At 41.4% G+C, this 12,002-nt stretch overlaps 1 protein-coding gene across 7 annotated transcripts in view; it reads right to left on the reverse strand.

Annotated features, from left to right (window-relative positions):
* Positions 1-12,002, reverse strand: part of CADPS (calcium dependent secretion activator) — a 706,678-nt gene that overhangs the window by 445,822 nt on the left and 248,854 nt on the right. The window lies entirely within an intron of this gene.

The following is a 12,002-nucleotide window of genomic DNA, read 5'->3' on the forward strand; positions in this document are numbered from 1 at the left end:
GTTAACCCCTTGATTACATTGAAATGTTAACCCCTTTCCAGCCAGTGGCATTAGTACAGAGGCAGTGTACAGTATTAGCAGTGTATTAGTGTCACAAGGTGATGTCAATGTCAGTTCGTCAGTTTTCACCCAAAATCAGTTAGTGTCAGATGTCTTCTATTATTTATAACGCATCGGCGGCTTCTCCGGCAAGCCAGCGAGTCCTCAGTCCTCCCGGCTCCCGCCTCCATTCTCCCCAGCCAATGGCATGGGGTTTGCCTTTCGGATAATCAGGAAGCGCGTATCGGACGCGCTTCCTGATTGGCCAGGAGGAGGATCCGTGTGACAATAGCGAATTTTCATTCGCTATTGTCACACAATGGATGGGCTCGGGGCGCACTGCTCTGCGCCCCGGGTCCACCCTCTTCTGAAGCCTATTAGAGCCTCCGGCTCTAATCAGGTGACGACAAAAAAAAAACCCATTGAACTTCATGCGTCCGGCGGCCGCATGCAGATTAGGGTGCCGGACGCATGGATAGGGGGGGGGGGGCGGTGCCCCTGCGCCCCCAACACACCGGCCGCCACTGGGTATTACACTGAAAAGCTTGGAGTCATCTGCACAGACTGAAATGGTACCTTTAATCCCAGACCCTACATCATTTATAAAGATATTAAAAAGTAAGGGTCCCAACACTGAACCTTGTAGTACACCACTGATAACTTTAGACCATTCAGAGTAAGATTCAATAACCACTACTCTCTGAATTCTATCTTTTAGCCAATTTTCTATCCATTTACAAACTGATCTTTCCAAGCCTGTAGACTTTACCTTACACATTAGCCGTGTGTGGGGAACTGTGTCAAACGCTTTTGCAAAATCCAAGTATACTACGTCCACAGCCACCCCTCTGTCCAAGGTTTTACTTACCTCCTCATGAAAAGAAATCAGGTTTGTTTGGCAACTTCTGTCTTTCATGAATCCATGCTGTCTGTTGCTTAAAATATTTTTTTCCAGCAAGAACTCATCTATGTGGCCTTTTAATAAACTCTCCAGTATTTTCCCGACAATAGAAGTTAAACTAACAGGTCTATAGTTACTTGGCAAAAACTTTGATCCTTTTTTAAATATAGGCACCGCATTGGCCCTACGCCAATCCAGTGGTACTATTCCAGTCCTTAACGCATCCCTAAAAATTTGAAGTAAAGGCTTTGAAATGACAGAGCTCAATTCTTTTAGGATGCGTGGGTGGATGCTATCTGTTCCAGGCGCTTTATCCACCCTTATTCTGTCTAAATATTTCTGGACCATATCACTTTTGAGCCATTGTGGATCATTTGGGGCTGTCAATACCATCCTCATTATGGTCATGAGCTCCCCCATGCTCCTTTGTATACACAGAGCTGAAGAAAGTATTTCATTTGGGTACAGTTTTGCATGATCACGCAATTGCCAGTTAAAGCAGCACAGTGCTGAACATCAAAAAACGGCCTGGCCATGAAGGGGTTGAAATCTTCTGGAGCTCAAGTGGTTATAGATAGCTAAAAACATCATTGATTCCAGTGGTAGTTATCTGAGTGTCAGAAATCCCTCACTGCTCAAGAAACCCCTGGTTTAAACACTAATATTGAAATTGCCGACCTCTTGCCTTCTCTCAAGGCTACTAGAGAATACCACCGCACTTGTGACACCCTCCTGGAGATCTCTTCTTGACATAAGCCCAGTCAAGTACCTCTCTCTCTTTTCAATCCAGCTTCTATAAGAAAGAACTTCTACTGCAAGACTAATTTAAAAATTCATGAGGTGTGTGAAAGCGCATATGAAGATATTGTTCAGATAAATAAACTAGTTGTAAAAATATTTAGAGGCTTTAAAGAAATGCATGAGCAACTAAAGCGTGTTTTCTTCTACTGGCTTGGAGTCATCCTTAAGGCTCCGTTCACATGTAGGCGTTTTGGGGCGTTTTTCTGCTCTAGGATCTGCTCTCAAAACGCCCAACAAGACAAATCCTATTCATTTCAATGGCCCCCTGTTCACATCTGAGCGTTTTGACGCTGTGAGCAAAATGCCCAATGCTCAAAAAAGTACATAAGCTTCTTTTTGGGCAGGTTACAGGCGTTTTCCATTGGTCTCTATTCAATCTAAAAACGCCTGCACAAAAAACGCCTGTAAAAAGCCAGTAAAATGCCTGCAAAAATGCCCATAAAAACGCCTGAAAAAACGCCCATAAAAACGCCTGTAATAGCAACGCCAAGATGTGAACGTAGCCTAAAAAAGAATAGTTGAGCTGCTTGCTATGTCAACATAGACACTTTCTGAAACTTTTCAGACCCTTGTACAAAATACATGCCCCCAAGTGATTCTGATAATCTTGGAAGGACAGCTAGCACAGATCTAGGAACATGGAGTAACGTCAGTCCTAATTATAATGTCTTAAAAACAAAACCAACCAACTTGGTTTTGGAATGGAATTGGAATGGAAATGGCTTCTCTTCTGTCCGGCTGATCTTGTTATTATTGAAGGGGATCTGGAAAATGATTAAAGCCTTGATTTCCGCCACTGAAAGACATGACGTTCCGTGAGCTCAGATCAGTCGAAGCAAGCAGCTGTTACACAATCAGGTATTTTTAAACCCCGCTGGGTCCCTCTCAGTGCCTGTGTATAGCTTGTGTTCTCATTCATCAGTGCAAAGTCTCGTTTCAAGGAGATCCTCACCCTTGCTTTGTATGACAAACCACAGGGGACGTTTCAAACATTCTTTTATATGAAACGTCGTTATAGAAAGCTTGGTCAGCTTTCCCGGCACTTTGGACAAATATGAAACTGGTGGACAGGAAAATATTAACTCCTGACAGTCCTGGAGGAATTTAGCCGGTATTGGGCAAAAATGATAAAGAAATAAATCGGAAACTAAAATTATAATGCCTAAGGCCAAAAACCATGAGGCAGAAGGGCAGCTTTTAAAACTCCAATGCACATAGGCCTGAAATTAAGAGTTTGGTGTATTCCTAATAACAGATGAGAGCCCCCCCCAGCCCCACCCCTGGAGCTGAAACATTTTGCAAAGAACTGAAGGCAAAACGTTTTTGTTTTTGGTAAGACTACAGGAGAGTTATAAATTAACCCCTATCAGTTTTTTTTTTTTTTAACATCTGTTATTTATTGGGCAGATTTCCATTTACTTCCTGTCCATTAGCCACAACAGGAAGAGAGAGGAAATATGTTTGTGGGAGTGAGCCACCAGGGTCACTAGTACTAGTGTCTCCATTGGAATATTTCCTCTCTAGTCCTGTTCTGGTGACCACTCAAAATTTGGGATGTTCTTTCACTTCCATTCTTGGTGATGAGGATCACTAGGACAAATAGAAAGGGTGATTTTCCCTAAGGCTTCTTTTAGAATTGCAGTACTGCTTACCACTCTCTCAAAAGTGATCTGTGGCAGATTGATTTTCAGAGAATGGTGCAGCAGTGGCTTACAAGAGGTGCTACTGCCATCTCCTGATGTCTTTTTTTACATTTGTTTTTAAATTTCCAAATTGCAATTGTGGGACTACGGCAAAAATTTGCGCTGAGCATTTGTCAGTGACGTAATGTAACGTAAAGGGGCGGAGCTGTTGACATTAACGTGCCATACAGGAAGCAGGGTGGAGGAGCCACAAAGCCTAGCAAAGTAAGTGGGGATATCCACCACCATTAAGGGGACAGTGCGAGTCTACAAGACATATACTGTGGTTTCCATCAACACCTTATGGGGACAGTGCATTTTGGAAAAAATGAAGTGTTCCTGACATTTGTACCTGACATGTTCCTGACATGTTTGGTTGTGAACCCTTACATATACCCAGTGAAGTAAATAGCCTCAGATGATACACTGAAGTGAAACAAATCCTCCTACATAAGTTTTACTTGTATATCTGCTGTTTTCCCCTTTCTACACTCTTTCAAAAGTGCAGATCGTGTTAAAAATCTTTCTTCTTCTGCCAGCAGTACATAGGGAAGGGTGGAGAGTCTGCACTTACACTGTGTGAAAGCTATTCGGGGGAAAGGTGTATTCTGAATAGACAAGCTCAATGCTTATCTCCCTCTAAGCACCCTCCCTACACATTTTTAGCTCATGTTATCTCAAGTGTCATAGAACTTGTCAGAAGTGACTCATGCTGAACACAGAGGAACGAAGTGCCAGAGAGAAACAACACTAAGAGCTTTGAAGAGAGACAAGTAAACACTACAGATATATGTGCTTAGCTCAAAATTATGAATGGGGTTTACAACCACTTTAAGGGGAAAGTATAAAGCTATTACATGTGGTACACCAGTCCAGTGCACAGTATCATGTGAATGTGTTAATTTTAAGTTTAATAAATATTTATGTTGCTCTAGAAAACATTATGGGGTTGATTTACTTAAAGTGGTAGTAAGCCCCCCCCCCCCCCCATGATGTTTTTTAACCATGCCATTATATTAAGTTATTCTAATATTCTGCATTATAATTCAGCCCCAATCACATGTTCCTTACTTTGTTTAGGAAGTTTAGAAATGTATGCCTCCCAGGATAAGCCAGCGTCATCTTAACTGTTGTATTTCAAGCCCCTAGTCCAATATACTTCTGCCATTTCCTGTAGCCCATTCTTTAATCTTGTGCATGTGAAATGGTTTCTTAGCAAGTAAACTGCACACTCTATTAGTCAACTGCAAGTGCACGGTCTGTTTCCCTTTAGTAAATCAACCCCTATGATAGTTCAATTTTTCACTTTTTGAGCACCTGAGATCTAATATGATAAGTGATATCGTAAGCAGCAGTGAAGGTATATGAGGCTTTTGAAGAAATATTTGGATCCATCTGGGTTTATAACACCTATCCAGGCTATATCATCCCCTTAAAGGGGAAGCCATATCCTGACCTAGAAGATTTAGTGAAAAGCACAAGATTGATATATGCATAAATAATTGGGACTGTTTTAAAGCACAGGGCTTTTACCAAATATTTAAAAATATTTTCGCTTTATTTTGTTTTTCATATGTTTTACATAGTCAAAAATAAATGGTTATAATTGCAGCGCTGTATCACGAGAGGTTTGATATTGGTATTGAGTGGTGGAACATGTTAAGATATAGCAGCAGTAGTAGTGTGTGAATAGGATCACATGTGGGACATGGGATAATTCTTTTGAATTTTTCATGCAATTTTATAGGCTATTAGCAGGCATCGTCAGATAATTTGATAAAGCGTCACGCCCGAAACGCGTTGTAATGACTGCAGCCTGCTAACAGCCTTCTATCTATGTTACCATCACATCTGCGTTCCAACCCAAGCCTGTCTGATATCGCTCTGTGTTGGTGATGCCACATCCAGTGCACTGCCCAACTATACCAGCTGCACCATCCGACGGTTTTGGAGTCCTCTGCCAGGTCTGTTGGGGGCCTCTCCAAATCACTTACCCTTACATGTTCAACCAGTGGTCTGTCATCCATTCCACTGGGTCGATGCCCAAGCGTCATCTGGCACCTACACACCTTTTGGCCACCCCCAACACCTATGACTGGGTCTGCCTTCTGAGGTTTGGATGAGATTGAGGTTTATAATCAAGCATGATGTTTAACAATGATTGTCTGTCAGCCAAATTTTAACTCTTTCTATTCTTGGAATTCTTTGACTTTGATTTCACAATAAATCTTTTTATCACAAACCTTGGCATTGACTTTTTTTTTTTTTACTTTTCTGAGGTATGCCTTAAGTGGTTTGTAGCCATCACCCCCCAGCATTGGAATCTTGTGTTATTTGTTCTTTTGCACAACACCATCCCTGGTATTTTGGTTTCCCTCTAGGAGTAAATTCCACATTTTCGTAGCTCTTGCTGTGAAGAATCCTTTCAGTATTTGAAGATAAAATCTATTTTCCTCTAGACCTAAAGAGTGCCTCCTTGTCCTTAAATTGAATAACTCAACACCAAGTTCACTATATGAACCCCTTATGTATTTATACATGTTGATCATATCCCCCTTAATCTCTTCTTCTCAAGCGAGAATACATTCAGCTCCTCCATGCCTCCAATCTGGTTGCCATTCTCTGCACTTTCTCCAGTTCCCCGGTATCCTTTTTGAGAATAAGTGCCCAAAACTCAACTGCATATTTCAGATGAGGTCTTACTAATGATTTGTACAGGGGCAAAATTATATTTCTCTCTCTGGAGTCCATGCCTCTCTTAATACAAGAAAGATGTTTTGGAAATTGCAGCTTGGCATTGCAAACTATTATTAAGCTTAGGATCTACCAGAGCCCCCAGATCCTTCTCCACCATTGAGTCCCCCAGTTGTACTCCCCCTGGTATGTATGATGCAATTGTGGCAGTGAATGCAGCCCCACTGAACTCAATGTGGCGAGTTTGACAAATGGTGCCACCTGTCAAACTCTTCACATTTAGTTAAAATGCAATAGCCGAGGAGCAAAGCATTGCAGCTGTATATGTATGATGCACAGATGTGCAGCAGTATATAACACCCTTGGACTTTATATGCACTGCATACTCTGCTGCACTTCTGTGCATCATAACATATACTATTTTTGGAAGTTTCCAGTTTCATACACTTAGTCGTGAACACCACAGTTCTCTAAGCTTTGCAGCCATGGCATGTCTACAGCCCAGTCTGGACATTTGTTACAATTCAGGCAGGTGGTTAGAATTGGGGCTCAGTGGCTGATTTTTACCACCCTCCAGCTGCCTGTCTGAAAGATCCCTAATGTGGACTCATACACTAATAAAATCTTGACAGGTGTCCTAATCCTTGCCCACTCTATTCCACACTAAAAATGTTTTCTCTTCTCGTAAACTTGAAATGAATTCTTAGCAAAGTATTATCCTTTTTGGGCTGGAATGAATGGGGAACATAGATGATGTAGTTATCGGCAGCCCTACCGGTTCAGATCTCACAAAAAAAGTGGGACCAGGACAGGATAATAACCTGGTCACACAAGCGGTTAATAAGCAGGGACTACGGATATCTGATGGTATATAGTCCCTGCTTATTAACCGCTTGTATGCCCAGGTTACTATCCTGTCCTGGTCCCACTTTTTTTGTGAGGTTGTGTCTTTTGGTTTACAGCAGGACACCATTAAATTGGTTTGGACACTGATTGGTTATTATTTAATCATATTTATAGCCCCAATTGTCTATTTTTTGACTACCCGTTCAGATGCCTGCTAAATTGCGCTAAGTTCTGAGTGCTGGATTTGTTGTAGCACCTCTGCATTCACTGTTCTTGCCTTGGACAAGAGCTAGGAGTCAGGTACAGGTGCTCACAAGCAAAGCAGCCTTCTCTTTACTAGATGTGGCATCAGGTGGCCATGAGTGGAGAGGGGTGCCCTATCTGCCATCACAGCATTACAGGGCACTGAACGTACTTTGTCACAACTGGAATTGTGATACTGCTTCTTTAAGCACCAAGATGGTGGTTGGTACTCTTATTTCATTACCTTCATTGACAGTTATGAATGATGTCATGGAACACATGGATAATGGGTCCTGTGACATCAGCACTCACTGTACACTTGATGACATTATAGTTCACAAATTACAAGTATTATTTCAGGAGAATGACATCACGGCTTTCCAGATATGGGAAGAGAATTTATGGTTTTTATTTCTCAGAGGTCTGTACAAACTTTTCAAATACTGAATACGTTTTTCATTTTGTTTTCAATCACCCTAACCTACCCACGGGGCTGGAAATGACGAATATGTATTTGAAGTCCAATTTGATTTTCCATTAAGCAGTCATACATCACTGCTTTTTTTTCTATTCTCTAGACACACTGCATGATAACGTACAGTACTTATCAATTAAGAACTAAAACATTATCTATCTATCTATCTATCTATCTATCTATCTATCTATCTATCTATCTATCTATCTATCTATCTATCTATCTATCTATCTATCTATCTATCTATCTATCTATCTATCTATCTATCTAAAATATCATATATCAATGAGACCTATTTTCAGTCCTAATATACAATAAAATATAAAGCTATTATTTGATTATATGCTGCCACTCAAGACACCAATCAAAAAACTATTTAAAGTAAACCTGTCAAAATAAAAACCCTCCTAAACCTAAATGTACTATCATTTAGATTCCTGCCTGCCTACCCTGAAAACTCACTTCCAATACCTGGACTTGCCAGTGATTTCACTTTGACGGCGGAGTGGATAAAGATTTTTGTTTTTGAAATAATTCTTTAATTCGATCTAGATATAACGTATATACCATCCCCAAGAACAGAAAATTGATATACTGCAGCTTACTTATCCTTAGGTATGGTAACTGAATTAGCTTTCTGTTTTCGGGCTGTTACATTTTGTTACATTTTTGACAAGTTCAGAAAAATACGTACTGATCCTGGCAGAAATCTAGTGTTTTTCTTGTGGGCTGAACTGAAATCTGCCATGCCAGTTATCTTTTTTGGACTTCAGAACACCACCCCACCAATTTATGGAGACGACAAGAAAGGGAAGTTGTTTTGTAGTCCAATCACACTTCCTGTCCTAGGATGACAACAATACTCCACCATGCAAATAAGATAAAAATACTAGTGCTCTGCCACTACCAAACAAAATATGATAAACAGATAAAATCAATATACACTGTATTGTCAAAAGTATTGGGACACCTGTCTTTACACACACATGAATTTTATTAGCATCCCAGTCTGAGTCCGTAGGGTTCAATATTGAGTTGGCCCAACCTTTGCAGCTATAACAGCTTCAACTCTTCTGGGAAGGCTGTCCACAAGGTTTAGGAGTGTGTCTACAGAAATGTTTGACTATTTTTCCAGAAGCACATTTGTGAGGTCAGGCACTCATGTTGGACGAGAAGGCCTGGCTCACAGTCTCCACTCTAATTCATCCCAAAGATGTTCTATCAGGTTGAGGTCAGGACTGTCCTGGCCAGTCAAGTTCCTCCACTCCAAACTCGCTCATCCATGTCTTTATGGACCTTGCTTTGTGCACTGGTGCTCAGTCATGTTGGAACAGGAAGTGGAAATCCCCAAACTGTTCCCACAAAGTTGGGAGCATGAAATTGTCCAAAATGTCTTGGTATGCTGATGCCTTAAGGCTTCTTTCACACGGCCGCTCAGTTTTTTCCCTCGCTGCGGCACTTTTTTATTTATTTATTTTTCACGGACACGGATGACACTTGGTCCGTATGTCCGCATATCATCCCATCCGTTTGCGGATGATATACGGACATAATGTATGTCTATGGGATTGTGGATGTCAGCGGATGACACCGCTGACATCCGATTTCGCGTCTGTTCCGTTCCAAAAAACGGAACAGAACTGAAAGGACGCAAATCGGATGTCAGCGGATGGTCATCCGCTGACATCCGCAACCCCATTGACATGCATTATGTCCGTATATCACCCACAAACGGATGGGGTGTTATACGGACATACGGAGCGCCCGTGTGAAAGGGGCCTAAGAGTTCTTTTCACTGGAACTAAGAGACCAAGCCCAGCCCCTGAAAAACAACTCCACACTATAATCCTCTCTCTACCAAATTATTTGGACCAGTGCACAAAGCAACTAAAAAACAATATTAACAGTGAAGTGGTTCTGATAAATATGTGCAAAAAAAATCACATCTCTTTAAATGGACATGTGTAAATTAACGATAAAATATTCTCCATTTATTCCACACATATCCAACAATATTCTTAGTGAATAGTGCAATAAAGTTAATCAAAACAAATAGGTGCAAGATTCCACACACACTCAAGTAGAGAGTGTCACCAAAATACCAGTGCTGTAAACACAAATAAATGCATTCATGATCCACCTTGGTGTTCAGGGTGTACCCTCACTTTAGTCAAAAACAGCAGATTGGCAGACTCTCTAGACAAAAATGTAGAATAGGCAGACAGCAGTACAGAAAACGAGCTTTTGAGCTGTGTGTGGACTGACTTGGGAGGCTGCTCCTTTCCTCTGGGTCCAGTCTCCTGTAGCAATCTGCACTATGTAGTATAAGATGTGGACTGACCAGGGAGGCAACACCTCTCCCCTGGGTCCAGTCTCCTATGGCAACAGTATGCAACTCTCGGAAGGTGCAGGGATTCTGTGGATGATTCCATCTTGACACTTTCCCAGGCTCTCCAACACATGGCAGAGTCACCTCTAGTACTTTATCTCAGGTCTCTATCCTTCCTTCATGCTTCCAGGCAGTTTGCAGGCTCTTCCTTGCAGAGCCCCGAGCACATGGTTAGGCCTCAGGCTTCAGGCCTACCCAGCAGCAGCTCTTCCTCACACACCCATCCAGACAAGGGTGGAAGGTACACAGATTACCTGACTTTCTCAAAATAATTAGCCTCTCCCAGCATGCTCAGTGACCAGTGTGATTGGCTGAGAGAAACATACATATTCATAACCTGACTCACTGTAATTCATCACACTAATGCCAAAGGTAACAGTGCCATCTACTGACAAAAAGGAGAAACACAGCCAAACCAGAATTAGGAGGGAAATCCAATGACTACCTAGTTACCACCTAGCACAGCTAAATTTATTAGCAACCCTGTTTAGGACAAGAGTGCTTCACACTCACAAGATATAATAGGAATACAGCATGTAGTAAATCACCATAAGCTCACAGCAAACCAATCATTCCACCTTATTTCCTGTATCAGTGGCTACGTCACCCCGGCCTAAGGTGTTGCACCACATGTCACATGGCTTCATCAGAGGATACTCCACCATAAAAACAGTATAGTGAGTGTTGTTACCCTAGTGAGTGTGTTACTGGCCGGATCTCCGGGTAAAAATAAAGGAAAGAAAAAAAAAGCCTAAAAAGTTTAACATAAAATATGCAGCCATCCCATCTAAAATTAAATAGGAAAGTAGAAGAAATAATAACTTAAAAAAGAAAGAAGCTCTCTACCTACTTCAATAGCCCTGCACTTTGTCTGACCTTCATAGTACCAGCTAATCGTTTTCTGTTTTGACTGGAGCTTACTCAAGGTCAAGGATATAGTTAAAATACAAGTGCGTACATCACTGTTTTACAATACGAAGAAGGACCATGTCAGTTCTCTGTAAGCCTGTGTTTTACAGACTGCAAAACTTAATGAGCTGTAGTTAAATATCTCCTGTAATTCCTACGGATAAATCGTTAATGACGAGGGCCTAGTCCGGGGCTTGTTCTATTTATATCTTTGCTCTAATGCTGAATTAGTCTTGCAAAAGCCTTGTAATGATGTACCATAATTAAATGATGAAAATATTTTAATGGCATGTAAATAGGAAGCCATTCTAAATATTTTCTGAATTATCCACATTACATTAATTTAATAACATTTCCATGGCATTTACATGGATCAGGCCATCATTAAACTGTGTTCACAAAGTCCCTCCCATTATCTGAGTGGGCACAAACATCTGGATTGTCTTTGTAAATTGCAGGGTCCGTGTATTTATTTGTTACAAGTCAGGGGAAAAAAAATGAAAGAAGAAAGTCTTATGCCCTTGCTTCCTCTTATCGTCTTGCAGAAAAGTCATTGCTGGAATGCTCCCTGTTAAAGTGGTGCAGTGAAGACAGACATGTGGAAGCTGCCATTTGGTTTTATAGCAGAACTCCAACCAAAAGAAAATGCAGAGCGCAATCAAATATGAAATAAAATTTGCAGCAATACTCATATTCGTTCTGGAGTTGTCCACATCAGTGTTTCTTTTTTTATTCCAAGATGTCCTCAGTCTTTCAGGTTGAGTGATGGCCAGCATTGGCCCTTTGCTTGCCTTCATCTGGTCCTTGGTGTACTATTCCACCAATTGACATTAATGATGGGGCACCATTCCCTCCTCAGACACCATCAATGGGGCACTGTTCCACCAACTGACCCCAATGATGGAGCACCATTCCCTCTACTGAGTCTGACATCAATAGGGCACTATGCTTCTCATTGATATCAACAATGGGGCACTATTCCTCCTATTGGAACCAATGATGGGGCACCCATTCTGGGGCATT

This window comes from Pelophylax lessonae (assembly GCF_965119305.1).
Source record: "Pelophylax lessonae genome assembly, chromosome: 8".
Classification (NCBI taxonomy): domain Eukaryota; kingdom Metazoa; phylum Chordata; class Amphibia; order Anura; family Ranidae; genus Pelophylax; species Pelophylax lessonae.